Below are 13,044 nucleotides of genomic sequence, written 5' to 3' on the forward strand. Positions count from 1 at the left end.
CTCCTTATCTGTGAGGACCGGGTGAAATTTGATACGAAAATCCTTCTCAGTTCGAAAACTCAGTGTTTTTTAGCCAGAACCACGACTAAGGCAATACCTCCCCTTTCCTCCCCCAAATTCACTAGGCCGATTGGCAGGATTTCCAGAGAAAGTACAAGGGGTTCCTAAGAATATTCAGATGAAAAATCTATTACAAATGACTTTGCTAAAGAAAATGTGTGGAGTCATTTTTGGACCATGAGAAATGTGTTGGTATCTTTGATTTTTTTTTTTAAATCATGGAATTTATTGAAGCTTTTAAAATGCAACTATATTTAAAGTAAAATAAAATCGAGCTCTGTGAACGCTATGCTTACGGCGTGTTCTCTCGGCAAAGACTTCTGCCACACGGCTTGGCTGGGAGCCGCGGGCATTGCACAGACGCGTGTGCAGGGCGGCTCCTTGCTGGCGTGAGAGGTGCATGTTCAGCGGCTCGCAGCCTGAAGCAACACTTATGTCTGCGGTTCCTTTGGGCGCAAGGGACCCTGCGCTGCGGCCCCCTCTCCCACGCCCCGCGCCCTGCGTCCGGCCGCCCTCCATGCCTCACTGAGCCAGGACTGACCCTGTGGGAGAGAGTCCACATGGGGGAGGCAGGAAAGGGTGTCACTAATGTAGGTGCATTGGGCTCTGTTAGGTCCAGCGTTCTTGGCGTCACTGAATGAAAGTGGGGATCCACCGGCCGAGCCCAGGCAGCAGGGGTGGGGGGACCGGGCGCTCCGTGAGGCCCTCCCGGCGTGGGACTCGCAAAGAGATAAGGGTCTGCTGATAGCAGCTCCTCCTGGGACGCTCTGTGAGCGTGGGAGTTCTGTAAACCGCCCCCCCATGCTTCCTAGTTGGCATGAGGCACGTATTCTTAAATCATGATGAGATCTTACAAACTAGAACTTCTGCAGAGAAGTGAGTTCTTTCCTTCCGTCTCCACCTGGATACATGGTACACTCACTGATTCCACGTGTCTATTTTCTTTCTCACTTAAAATACACCTGACTTCAACGTGTTCCAAGGAGGGACTTAAACATCTAAATGACGAAAGTCATCCCATTTCTTTTGTAACAGGTGGATCTTTTCATTACATGTGCGATACAACACATTTCTTCTTTATTTTCCCTATTTGCCGCATCAAGGAAAATTCAAAACCTCAGGACCTAAGATTACCCAGAAGAAGTAGGGCGCAGCCCCCCACGCACACCAGGCGGCAAAAGTTTGAGGGACAAATAACGGAAAGTCACCTAGAAACTTCCCGCTCGTTCAAACAATTCAAGGATAAATCGGGTCTTGAATTATAAACCCGTTTTCTTTTACAAATGAGCCGAGAGCTCTCTTGTTTTCCTTGGAAATGCTCCGGCCTCAACGTGGTTCTTTGGGGGAGGGGGGTGCAGGGAGCAAGAAACAGACATTTCCTCTACATTCTCTCTTCCAGGCTTTTCGTCCGTCGTTCGTGTTTGGTGTGGGGCTTTTTGTTTGGCTTCGTTCGTGAGTTTTCGTAACAGCCTTCGGTGCGGGGGCGCCGCTCAGCGGACGGCGACTTAGGGTGGAGGCTGGCTGTGGGCTCCCTGGGCACAGGCCTGCCACCCGGCCGTTCCTCTCCCGCCGAACTCAAGGCGGGCAGGGCTCCGCCCGTCCCCGGCGCGGGAACTCTCGGGTGGGGCGACGTTGTCGGTCTGCAGGCTCCTAGGCTCCCGGGGAAGCCGAGCCGCCCGCCTTCCGCCCGGGAAAGGGCGGGAGCCTCGCGCCCAGAGCAGCAGCAGCGCCTGCAGCAGAAGCAGCCTGTCCCGCAGTCGCACCCGCAGCGGAGAGGGACCCGCAGAGACGGGAAGAAGGCACAACCCACCCGCGTCTCACAGGCAAGCGGCTGCAGTGACCTCAGAGAGGTCAGTGAGGGCCTGCGGGCAGTTGGGGGAAATGAACTCGGTCGACGAGTGCTTGTCAGTGCTGTACCCGGGGGTCGCCCAGCCCCGCTTCCTCGGCTCAGGGCGTCTGGGGGCCGGCGGCCCGCGCCGGTTTCCTCCCTGACTGAGTCCCCATCGGCCCCGGGCCGGGCGTGAGGGCTGCCTTTCCACCTGCCCTCACGCGCCCCGAATTTGTGTCTTGGCTTGGCGTTTCTGGTTTCTTCCGTTTTGGTTTTGACCTTGATCGTTACAGTTTGGCTCACGGTTTCTGCAGGACACTAGAAAGGGGCCACGTTTTAAATCAAAACCGTAATTTGGCGGTTGTCCAGGATGGTCCCTGAAACTGAGCCCTGAACCCAAACGGCTTTCTCTCCCGCGGCCTGAGTTAGCAGCTCAGTTTTAGGAACGGAGTCTGTGGTCATCGAAGACGTATACTCAGCCGGAGACAACCCGAGGGTTTCTCTGCGGCCCTGGAAAGGGGCCCAGAGGACGGGCCGGCGCCCGGCCACCCCCCCGACCCCCGCAGCTGGCTCCTGCTTGAGTCACACGGGCCGGCACCTCAGCGGCGCTCCGGCAGCGGCGGGGCCTCGCCCAGGGTCCAAGCCCTGCCTGCCGAGCCTCAGGTGCCGGCCGCAGCCGCCGTGCCGGCGTCTGCGTGCGGCGTGTGCATCTGCGTGGGGCATGTGCATCTGCATGTGCATCTGTGTGGAGCGTGTGCATCTGCCTGTGCATCTGCGTGTGCATCTGTGTGGGCACCTGTGTGGGGCATGCGCACGTGTGGGGCGTGTGCACCTGTGGACTCCACAGGTCTGGCGAGGATCCTGTCCGTCTTGCCCCCACCTCGACCCCAAAACGGGGTCCACTTCCCCGCAGCCTCCGTCGGCTCTGCCTGCCCGTCCCTGAGGGCCAGGCTCCCCTGGGGGTCACTTCCTGAGCTGAGGGCCAGCGCCGTTTCCTGTGTCAGCCACACGTGCCCAGTCCTGTCACACGGCTTCACTGCAACTACCGCTCCTCGCGGGCTCCTGCTCGCGCTGCGGGAACAGCCTGTCGCCGGAGGGCGCTGCTGAGCACCTCGCGTGGCCCGGCACGGAAGCCCAGTGGCGGCCCGGGGCGGGGCGCAGGCTGCAGAGCCAGCTCCCTCGTGCGCCATGCTGGCGGCTCCGGCCACGGTGCAGGCTCAGCCCAGAAAGGAGGGCTGGTCGTGGCGCGCCACCCCGGAGGGCAGAGCGAGAGCGTCACACACAAAAGGTCAGAGCGGGGACGTTTAAGGGCGATGAACAGGGGAAAAAGCCTTTGTTAAACTCTTCTAGAACATCCCCGACTTCATTCCGTAGAGGCTGGATGGATGGGCGGGCGGGTGGGTGGATGGATGATACACAGATACGTACACAGAGATGATAGATGGACAGACAGACAGAACACAGGTAAATGACAGCAACGCAGGCGGTAGGTGGAGCGGGTGCACCAGCAGGCACTGGCGGGTGGGTGACGCCGGTGGAGAAGGGGCGGCGACAGGGACCCTCAGGAGCCGCGCTGAGCTGGAGGCCGCCCTGCGCGGAGGCCGCGTGGCTGGCCCCTCCCCCTCTGCAGCCACCGCCCACCCGGCCCGGGGGTGCCCGGCGAGCCCAGGGGTCTCTAGAGCCCAGCTGTCTGTCCGGGCCACCTGGGCTGCTGAGCCCACAGACCCCGCCCCCGTCCCCGCCCTCCCGGAGGCTCCACAGCGGCTCGTCTGGGCTGGGCTGCCAGCGTGGGTTTCTGCTGGGTTCCCACCACCGACGCGGCGGCCCAAGCAGGACACCCAGCCCCCACCCACCCGCCAGGGCCCCTGCAGAGCTGTCTCTGTTTGCCAGCTCGGCCACGTCCCCCCGACCAGGAGGGCCAGCCCTGCCGCGGGCTCCCCGGGATTTAGAACCCACCAGGCCTTGCAAAACTGGAACGTCCAGACCCCCTGGAATCTCAGGAAAACGCAGGCTCGGGCTCAGCGGGTCGGGGGTGGGGCCTGGGATTTCGCATTTCTACCAGGATCCCAGGGGACATGGGTGCCGCTGGTTGGTCTTGGGACCACACCCAGAAAGAGAAGAGCCTTGAAATCTGCTTAAAGAGAAAACTGCTGTCATGAAACAGGAGCGGCGCCTCCTCAGCACAACCCACGGTGCCCAGGGCCTCCGCCCTCCTTGCTCCCTCCCGGGAGGGTGTGCATGTGGCCCAACACACGGAAACCCAAGAGCTTCTGTCGTGGCTTCTTTCCTCGCACAGTCCAAGGTCCAGAGCTAGGTGGCTGCTGGGGCTGACTCGGTTGCCCACCGACGCCACCGGAGGCATCAGTGTGTCAGTGTGTCCTCAGGCCGCTGCCTCACAGCCACAAGGTGGCTGCTGCAGTCCAGACTTCACATCCGTGCTCCCCTCAAGACAAAGAAAGAAGAGGAGAGGGCATGAAGCCTGAATCAGCTCTCTGTCTCTTCCCCAGAAAAGCGAGGGCTTTCTCGGGACCTCCGCCCAGCAGACGTCGGCTGCAGCTTCCGGACCAGCACTGAGCCACGTGGCCACCCCGAGCCAGCAGAGCGGAAGAACAGCGTGTACAGGAGGCGGCCAGCCTACCATCAGTTCATCGCCCGGCCCGTCTGCTGCCCTGAGCAGGCCGCTCTCACTGGCCCCTGGCTGGTGGAATCTTGTAGGCTACGTCCTTCTCCCGGGGGTCCTCTCTCTGCATCCCTGCAAACCAAGCAGGTGCGTGGACACCGTGCCGATCCGTGGCTGGCATGGGCTTTACGATCAGAGACCTGCGTGTGAATTTCTGCACTGACACGCATGGTCTGTGGCTCATGTTCTCCGGGTCTTAAATCCAGGGTTTGCTCAACGGGGCTCCGGGCACTGCCTTGCTCGGGCCCCGCTATGGAGCGGCCCATGTACCAGCCGTGGCTGGGAAGCTGCCCCGCGTGCCCACGGGGCCTTTCCCGGCTCTTCCCCGGGCGGCGCACTCCTCCCTCCTGAGTGTGTGAGCAGAGCGCCCGCCAATCGGCTGTCCGGCCACCCCGCAGAGGCCGGCGTGAAGCCAGGCCTGGGGACAGCCCAGGCCGGGCAGCCCGGTGCCACGTCTGCTGTGACCAGCTGACAGTGAGGGGCAGGCCCGCAGGTAGGGCCCTGCAGACTCGGGGACCGTGCATCTGGAAACCGGGGTCGGGGGGGGGGGGTGGCGCGGGGGGGGGGGGAGGCTCAGCGTACGGAAGGGGTAGGGAAGGCTGGTGTCTTGGGGGGTTAAGTTTAATGACATCGAGGGACCCGCACGCGGGAGCTCGGAGGCCGGGGCGGAGCCGGCGCCGGCACAGACCCTGCAGGCGGCTGCGGCCCGCGTGCCTGCCCCCCGCGCCCCCCTCCGCCCCCCAGTTACCAAAGCGCGCCGCCTCCCAGCGGATTCCCAGCTCAGAGCCTCACCGGGGCCTGCTGCGGCGTCTCCGCGCCTGCGGCTGGCGGGGGCGCGGCTGTGCCCGGCGCTGCGTGCGGGCGGCTGACTCCGCGGAGGGCGTCTGCCCAGCCGGGCCCTGCGACCCCGGCCGCAGCGCCCCTCCCTCGGCGGCCGCCGACACGCCCTGGGCGCCGCGCCCGCCCCGCAGGCCCGTGCGAATGGGCAGGGGCTGGTGTCTCACAGGCAGGAACACCCTCGGAGATGCAAAGAAGCGGGGAGCCGAGAGGCAGCCCCCTGGCGGGCTCCACCGCTTTCGACGCCCCGGGCCGGTGCTTCCGCGGCGACTGCCGGCCGGGCGGGCTGGGCTCCGAGCTCGGCTCGAGGACGCGGCGGCGGCCGGCTGCCGGGCAGCTTGAAAAGGAAGGGGTATTATCGGTGCACGCGCTGGACGCCTTGCGAGTTCGAGAGGGTAAAGTGGAATTTCACAGGACGAATGAGTTTCCGAAAACTGTTCGGCAGGCTTCTCCAAACAGGTCTCTCCCCGTTTCGGATGTTCTGAGCGAGACACAGAAATCTCGGGAGCGGCTCTCATCCTGGAATGGACCAGCGGCCCAATCAGACGGTGCGCGTCCGGCCCGGGCGCGCCTCGGGTCTGGCTTCCGCGGCCACCGCAGGGTCTCGAGGCTGGGGCCGCCGCTGGATACTTTGTAACCACCGCGGGACTCCACTGGTAAAAAAGTGAATGCCAGGCCTTTGCTTTTCATTTTTTATGGACTGTGGGGCCCTGGACATTTCCTCATAAGCCTAGAAGAAAATGGTGGGGGCAGTAACTATATTTTTGACATTGCTCTTGGTTCAGAGAATGTGTAACCCAGCGGTTTGGCAGAGTCGAAGTGTGGAAGAGGGTTCTCGGACTTAAGCCTTAGTATCAAATTTGAATTTGCATCACCAGTGCGAAGCGTTGCGGACCCGGGGCGGCGTTCATGTATTTGGATCCAGAGGCTTGCTTTCCGGGGGGACCCGCCTGCATGCTTTGAACCGTGTGAGTTTGCCTCAATGTATTTGCGTTATTTCCCCAGGGAAGGATCCCCACTCCTCGGTTGGGGCTGTGTTTACTTTGTATTTACATACTTCCTTTAAGTAACATGAATTTGAATGTGAGGAATATGCCGTATGTGCTCCAAAATCATTTTCTTCCTACGCAGGTCACGTGAAAGCATGTAGTTTGCAAATAATAATAATAATAATAATAATAATCTGGAATATATTTTATCTTTGTTGCCTAGAAATATTCTTAAGTGTAACACAAAAAAAGCCAAAGACAAAGTTGCTCACGATTTGAAGGGACAAGAATTTGAGAAATAAGTATAACGTCTAAGTTGTGGGTTTTCATTATATTTTTTGTGGGGGTGTTTATTTTTTGCCATAACAAAAACATACTAGAGGTGTTTGGTTAACCCATTAGGGCTCTTCCAGACCTCAAGTTTAATCTATTGACTAATAGATTAGTCAATAGATTAAACTTTCATATTGACTTTATTGTTGTTTCATATTGACTTTAATGCTGGAATAATTGATTATGAAATTTCTAACCTGTCATCTTCAGAATTAGCCGTTTGTACAGATGTCTCCTTTTCACCCGAAACTGCGTCCTCATTCTGTTACCTTTGTGGTTAAGACTTGCGGATTTCCACCTGAGCAGCAGTGTTCAGCGTGTGAGTTGCAACCACTGTGGGTCGTGAAATCAGTGCAGTGGCTCCAAACCACCTCTTTTTAAATGAAAGAAAATAGGATAGAAAATGTACGAGTGCAGAGCAAGTCGAAAGGTGAGTTCCACTTTATATCCAACCTCCCGGTGAGCTGTCAGGTCACAGGGTAACCAACGCCGTGGTACAGAGAGAGGTCTTTCCCAGGTTTCTCTGTTTTCTTCTTTTTTTCCTTCCTCCCCCCCTCCCTCTCTCCCTCCTCCCTCCCTCTTTCCTTCCTTCTTCCCTCCTTCCTTTCATCCGTTCACTTAATAAGGATTAAAGGCTGAGACTACAAAACCAGAAGTCGGCCAGGCCTGCGACGTGGGCTGGCCGTTTATTGGCGTGATCGCAGGCGAGCCGCTTGCCCAGCACCCTCCTGGCCGCCAGACCCCTGGTCGCTGGGGAGAGGGTGCCCATCATCTGGTGGCTGCTGGAACCTTCCCAAGTGCTCGCTGGGGTCTTCCCATGCCAAGGCCGCTCTGAGAGCCGGACACCATGGCCGGGGACGAGGGCTCAACAGGACAAACCCACACGGAACTCTCCCCCGTGGGAACTCAGCCTGGTGCCTCAGGGGTCTTCGTCTAGAGGAGAGATGCCACGCGATGGATGCTAGTGGTATTTAAAGAGGTTTGTTTCCTTATTTTTTATTTATTTTTAGAGAGAGGGGAAGGGAGGGAGGAAGAGAAACACCAATGTGTGGTTGCCTCTCACGCGCCCCCTGCTGGGGACCTGGCCCACAACCCAGGCCTGTGCCCTGACTGGGAATCGAACCGACTACCCTTTGGTTCGCAGGCTGGCGCTCCGTCCACAGAGCCACACCAGCCAGGGCAGAAGCGGTATTTCAACAAGCATTTCCGACACTGTCCAGTCGGGCTGTCTGGGAACTCTGACCTACGACAGAGAGAGGCTGGGGCGGGGCCTCTCATCCAAAACCCTGAAGAAGAGCCAGGCTTGGGCGCCGCTCCCCGAGGGCTGGGGCCACGCGTGACCCTCAGGGCCCTTTTCTCCTGTTGATTTTCTGTCAAGAAACAGCACAGAAAATAAAACAAAACACAAGCCACGCAGCCCCCTTCCTCCGGTGGCCCGACGGGCTGAGGCTGACGTCGTGGGGGCGTGAAGTTGCTCCTCATGGCCGTCCCTGCCCGAGTCGCCTCCTTGCGGAGCCACCGATGGCAGGTCCCTTCCCGACGGACGACTCTCTGTGCCCAGCCCGTTCGGCTTCTAAGGGAAAGAAAGGGAGCCCCGCAGCTGGAGGGCGGAGGAGCTCGGCCACCGCGGCACCTCGGAGCTCCTCTCAGGAAGCCAGGCCTTCCACTGCCCTCGTTCCTCCCGCCCAAGACGTGCCCCTGGCCGAGCTGCCGTCCACCGGGCCCTCCCCCACCCCGCGCTCCAGCCCCGTCGCCTGCCCCAATGGGGGGGCTGCAGACGGTCGCAGGAGGTGGGGGTCCAAAGGCGGGGGTCCCCAGCGAAGGCGCCACGCTTGGTTCACGGTTTCATTCGGCTCACGGGGTTGCTGCTTGTCCTAGTTGCTGCCTGGCACAGTTAGGGTCTTCACGGTCCCTGCCACAGTAAATAACTAAGGGGTTAAGTAGCTGTTTTGACTGATAAGAAACACACTTCCATGGCTGAACACGCACATTTTAAGGCAGCGTGTGAGCGAGGCACCGGGAGCCCCAGCGGGCAAGTGCTCAGGAAGGCAGGCCAGACCAGGGCCCTGTGCCCGGGGCGCCCCCGCGTGCCCCGCCTCCCTCCTCTGCCGCCCCAGGAAGGAGGCCAGCGGGCTGCGGGGCCTGGACGCGGGGCCCAGGAGCAGAGTCACACGCTGTCCTTTCCTGAGGTGAGAACAGGGACGTGCTCCCCTTTACAGAGGCGGACACGGAAGGACCTCCCTGGCTGCCAGGTCAAAAGGCCGAGGCTGGAAGTCCTTGGCGGAGCCCTGGGGACGTGCACGGTGCAGACGGGTCCCTGCCGCCCGGAGGGACAAGTCAGCGCGACCTCAGGCAGCAGCGGGGCGGCCCCCCGGGCTCTGCCTGCCGCCGCCAGCCCCCCACCCCCCGCCCGCCGGGCTTCCCGAGTTGGGCCGCGCCGCCGCGTCTGTCCCGCAGAGCGCCGGGGCTGCGGGCGCGTCCTCCGACCCAGCCCCTCGCCGGCCGTCTCCAGTGTCCGAGATCTCCAGACGGACGTGCAGGTGGGCGGCTCTGGGGCTCAGGTTCAAGGCCAGGGGCCCCCAAGTCACCACTCTCCGAGAAGGGTCCGCCTGGGCCCGCTGCGGAGACCGATCCCAGACCCAGCACGCGGGGGTCTCTGCTGGGAGGGGCCAGAGTGCCTGCCGCCGCGCACGCATGTGTCTCCTCGGGACAGGCAGACCTGGACTTTGTCACCGTGGCCAGCGAGGAAGGCAGAGGGCTGTGCTGTGCACCGCATGTCCCGTTCTCACTGGGATCCCATGTCGATTCGGGGCCCGGTCATCATCCCTGCCCAGTTCCGGCTCAAGGGTGCACCTGGGGAGCCCGAGAGCCGTCCTCGCGCGGTCGTGTCGGGGGGCGGGCTCCCCGGACCACGCCCTCTGTGCCTTTTCCCGGGGCCCGCGTCGGAGCCCCCGCGACTCGGCGGCTGCCGGCGCCCGCTGGGGACGCCCAGGCCAGGAAGGACGTGGGTCCCGGGCGTCTCTGGGTTTGCCGAGTCCTGGCGGGGACGGGCGGATGTGAGCCGTGGGGCCGCAGCGGCGCTGGCCACTCTGAGGCACCGTGACGCCGCCGGGGGCACCGTGAGGGCGGTGCGTTCCCTGGACCCTATCGGCTCGTCGCTCTGTTGTTCCTCCCCTTTCAGCTCCCGCCCTGGCCACTTGCAAAGACCTGCCGCCCGGCTGCGGGGCGTGGAGCCGCCACCCGGTGCGCGTCCTGGGCCAGGCCTCTCCCAGCTTCCCAGCGGGCGCAGCAGGAAGTGGCGCGGGGCTCCGCAGGAAGCCGCTGGGGCGCCCTCCTCCGCGAGCTCCCGCAGCCCCGCAGTCACAGCCGGGCTCGGGCGGCCCTCGCGGGGGCCGGCGCTGCTTCCGGCCCGGAAGCCAACGCAGTGGTTCTCTCGGGCCGCGTGGCCGACGGTCACCTCGCGGCGGTCAGCACGCTCCTCGGTGTCCCCGGTGCGGGGTGGCTGTCGCCGCGAGGCCTTCGCCAGGTGCCGCCCTAGTCGGGCACCGCCAGCCACGCTGTGTCCGCTTCCCGAGGAGAAAACCGCAGGAAAACGGATGTGGCCCCGCACGCAGCTCAGACGCGCACTCGCGTCCCCTGGGCCGCCGGTCGCCTTGTTTGCGTGGACGACGCGTGAGTCCACGTGACGCCCCGCGCGTGTCCGTGCGGGGGAAGTGCTGTCCCCTCCACCCGGACGCCTGGGGCGAGCGTGGGGACACCCAGGTGCCGACACAGGCGTTTGCAGCTGAGGTGGCCACGTGGTCTCGGGCGGTTGCTGCCGCTTCAGCCCACAGGTCCCTCACACGCCCCTGCGGGTCACGGGCGGGAGGGGCGCCGACCCGAGGTGTCGCGGCCGCGCTCCCTGCGCACGGGGGTTCCCCTGAGAAGGAGCGTTTCAGGGCACAAGTGTCTGCTTCCAGCGCCGTTAACAGTGGGGGGCGGACACCGTGCCTGTGGTGTTGCTACCAGAACGCTCTGCAAACACCCGGGAGAGGGGACGGAAGTCCCTGCCGCTGAAGTTTGAGGGCGCCTGCCGCCCCGCGGAGACTCGGGGGTCCCCTTCCCGGACGTGGCGTCACGGGGAGGCGACTCCCGGGAGAGGGGGGCAGCCCGAGGTTTCACCCAGAGGCGTGGGGCCCGGCTGGGGTGGTTTCCCCGCGGACGTGGCCGGTTCCCGTGACTCCTGCCGCCACGCTGGTGCTGTCCCCAAGGGACGAGTCCCGCGAGGCCCTTCTCCCGGGGCTTGGAGAAGCGGTGCCGCGCCCACCCCCATGTGCATACGCTCGTGTCCACTCAAGTCCGCCATTCGCTTCCCTGCTTTTCCTTGACGTTCGTTTCCCTAAGGGTCTCTCGCAGCCCCAGGACCCCCTGGACCCCTCAGGACAGTAGCTGTCGGGCAGGCAGGAAGCCCGTCCCCCACGCCCACGGGGCGTCTGGGCTGAGACGCGGGGGTGGGCCAGAGGGAGAGGAAGGCCCAGAACCAGCGGGAATCGAGACCCAGCCCGCGCCCCGATGCCTCCGAAGACGCTGCTGGGTGTGGTTGGAGATGCGTTTGGACGTAACCTAGCGTGGCCTAAATATCTCCGACCTGTTGACACGAGCAAGAAGGTTGAACAAGCTTAATCCGAGGAGGAGGATAAAGGGCCATTGGCTGAGACCTATCCCCTGTAGGACCAAGGACCAGCGAACAAGGGACACGTGGGAGCAGAGGTGTGGGGACCCGCTCGGGGAGCCGGGGAGCTCCCACAGGGGCCTGGGGGGCACACCGCCCAGAGGCTTGGGTCGGAAAGGCCGGGGCCCCCGCCGGCTCGGGGTTGTTGACACAGGCCGTGTGATGCAGCCCCGGCTCCGTGCGCCCCCAGAGAAGTCCTGCTCGGGGAGCACCCGCGCCGGCCTCTCCCTCGGCGCTAGGCTGCTGGTTTCTGAATTGTCACCGTGCAAAATAAAAGGCTTAGGGCCCCGCGCGCTGCCTTTAATTAAATTGCCAAGCTTCCCATGGGGGGTTATCTGCCAATTATGCTGCTTTCTCTTTTATGTGAGATGAGCATTGTTCCGTGGGAAACGCCGTGAAATCCGGGGCCTGGTAAGAATCACACGTGTCCCTGCTGCTGAGACTCCGCGCCCGCGGCAGCGCAGGCAGGCCGGCCACCAGGCAAGGGGGCCGCTGTCATCGGGGCGCGCGGGCGCCGTGGAAACGGGGCGCTGTGGCGGCGGCCCCGTCGCCGGGGGAGGCAGAGGGGCAGGACAGCGATCTGCTGTCCCCGGGGGTGGGACGTGCTCTGAACGCCCGAGGGGGTCTGCCTCCTCCTGGGTGGCAAACGTGACACGAGCTAAAGCGAAGTTACAACATTTTCAGGATGCAACGTGTGTGCACGCACTCACGTGTGTGCGCGCATCTGTCTGCGTGCGCTCCGGTGTGACTCACTGCTAGAGCCTGCGACTGAGGCCCCCAGGCACCCCTGCGGGCGCGGGCAGCGTGGGCGGTGGCCCTTCACTCAAGTGCAAAACACCCCTCCGAACGAGCGCACGGAGGGATGGTCCACGTCCGCGGGTCACAAAGGCGCCGTCTCGCTAACATTGGCCTGCAGGCCCCGGCTGCGCCGGTCGGACGCAGCGGGCTGTGTCGCAGGGCCGGGAGCGGAGCCCAAGGCCGGCCCGGGCGGCCGGCCCGCTCCAGCCACGAGGGCCTGAGTGTCGTGTGGACGCAGCCGGCGCACCCAGGCTCCGCCCGCGAGTTTCTGAACTATCGCCACATTCTGGGCGTCAGCACGATCAACGTCACCGCCCCGGCTTCGCTGCCACTCGTCCCAAATCTTTCTCTGCTAAACTCTGTGCAGGTAACCAGGTAAGCACAGGGCGAGCACATGGGGCCGTCCCACACGGTCCAGAATTCCGTTATGGCCACAGGTTTGTGGTCAGAGGTCAGCCTTTCTGTCTTGGGCGGATTCCATCCTCTAGGAACGCACCCCCAGCCCTGGCCTGGGCCGCCGCCCTGGGGTGACGCTGGGCTGCTTCCTGGGCGGCCCTTTCTCTCCTCGCCCTGCGCTCGCAACGGCCCGTTTGGGGTCACGTGTGTTTCCCCACAAGCGTATCTGAAGTTTAAACTTTATTTTTAAATGTGTAGTTAAAAAAGCAGAACTTCCCCCTCAATGGAATTCCATTTGTAAAAGTCTTTTCCTTCAGTTTTCAACATCATGCCTGTTCGTAACAGAAAATGTGGCAGCTATAAATATGCACGTACAAAGGGAAATTCTCTCCAACTCCCGTTACGGTTGATT

The sequence above is a fragment of the Pteronotus mesoamericanus genome, unplaced genomic scaffold, assembly GCF_021234165.1.
Source record: "Pteronotus mesoamericanus isolate MK-2021 breed Mesoamerican mustached bat unplaced genomic scaffold, CSHL_Meso_final contig_74, whole genome shotgun sequence".
In the NCBI taxonomy this organism is placed as follows: Eukaryota; Metazoa; Chordata; class Mammalia; order Chiroptera; family Mormoopidae; genus Pteronotus; species Pteronotus mesoamericanus.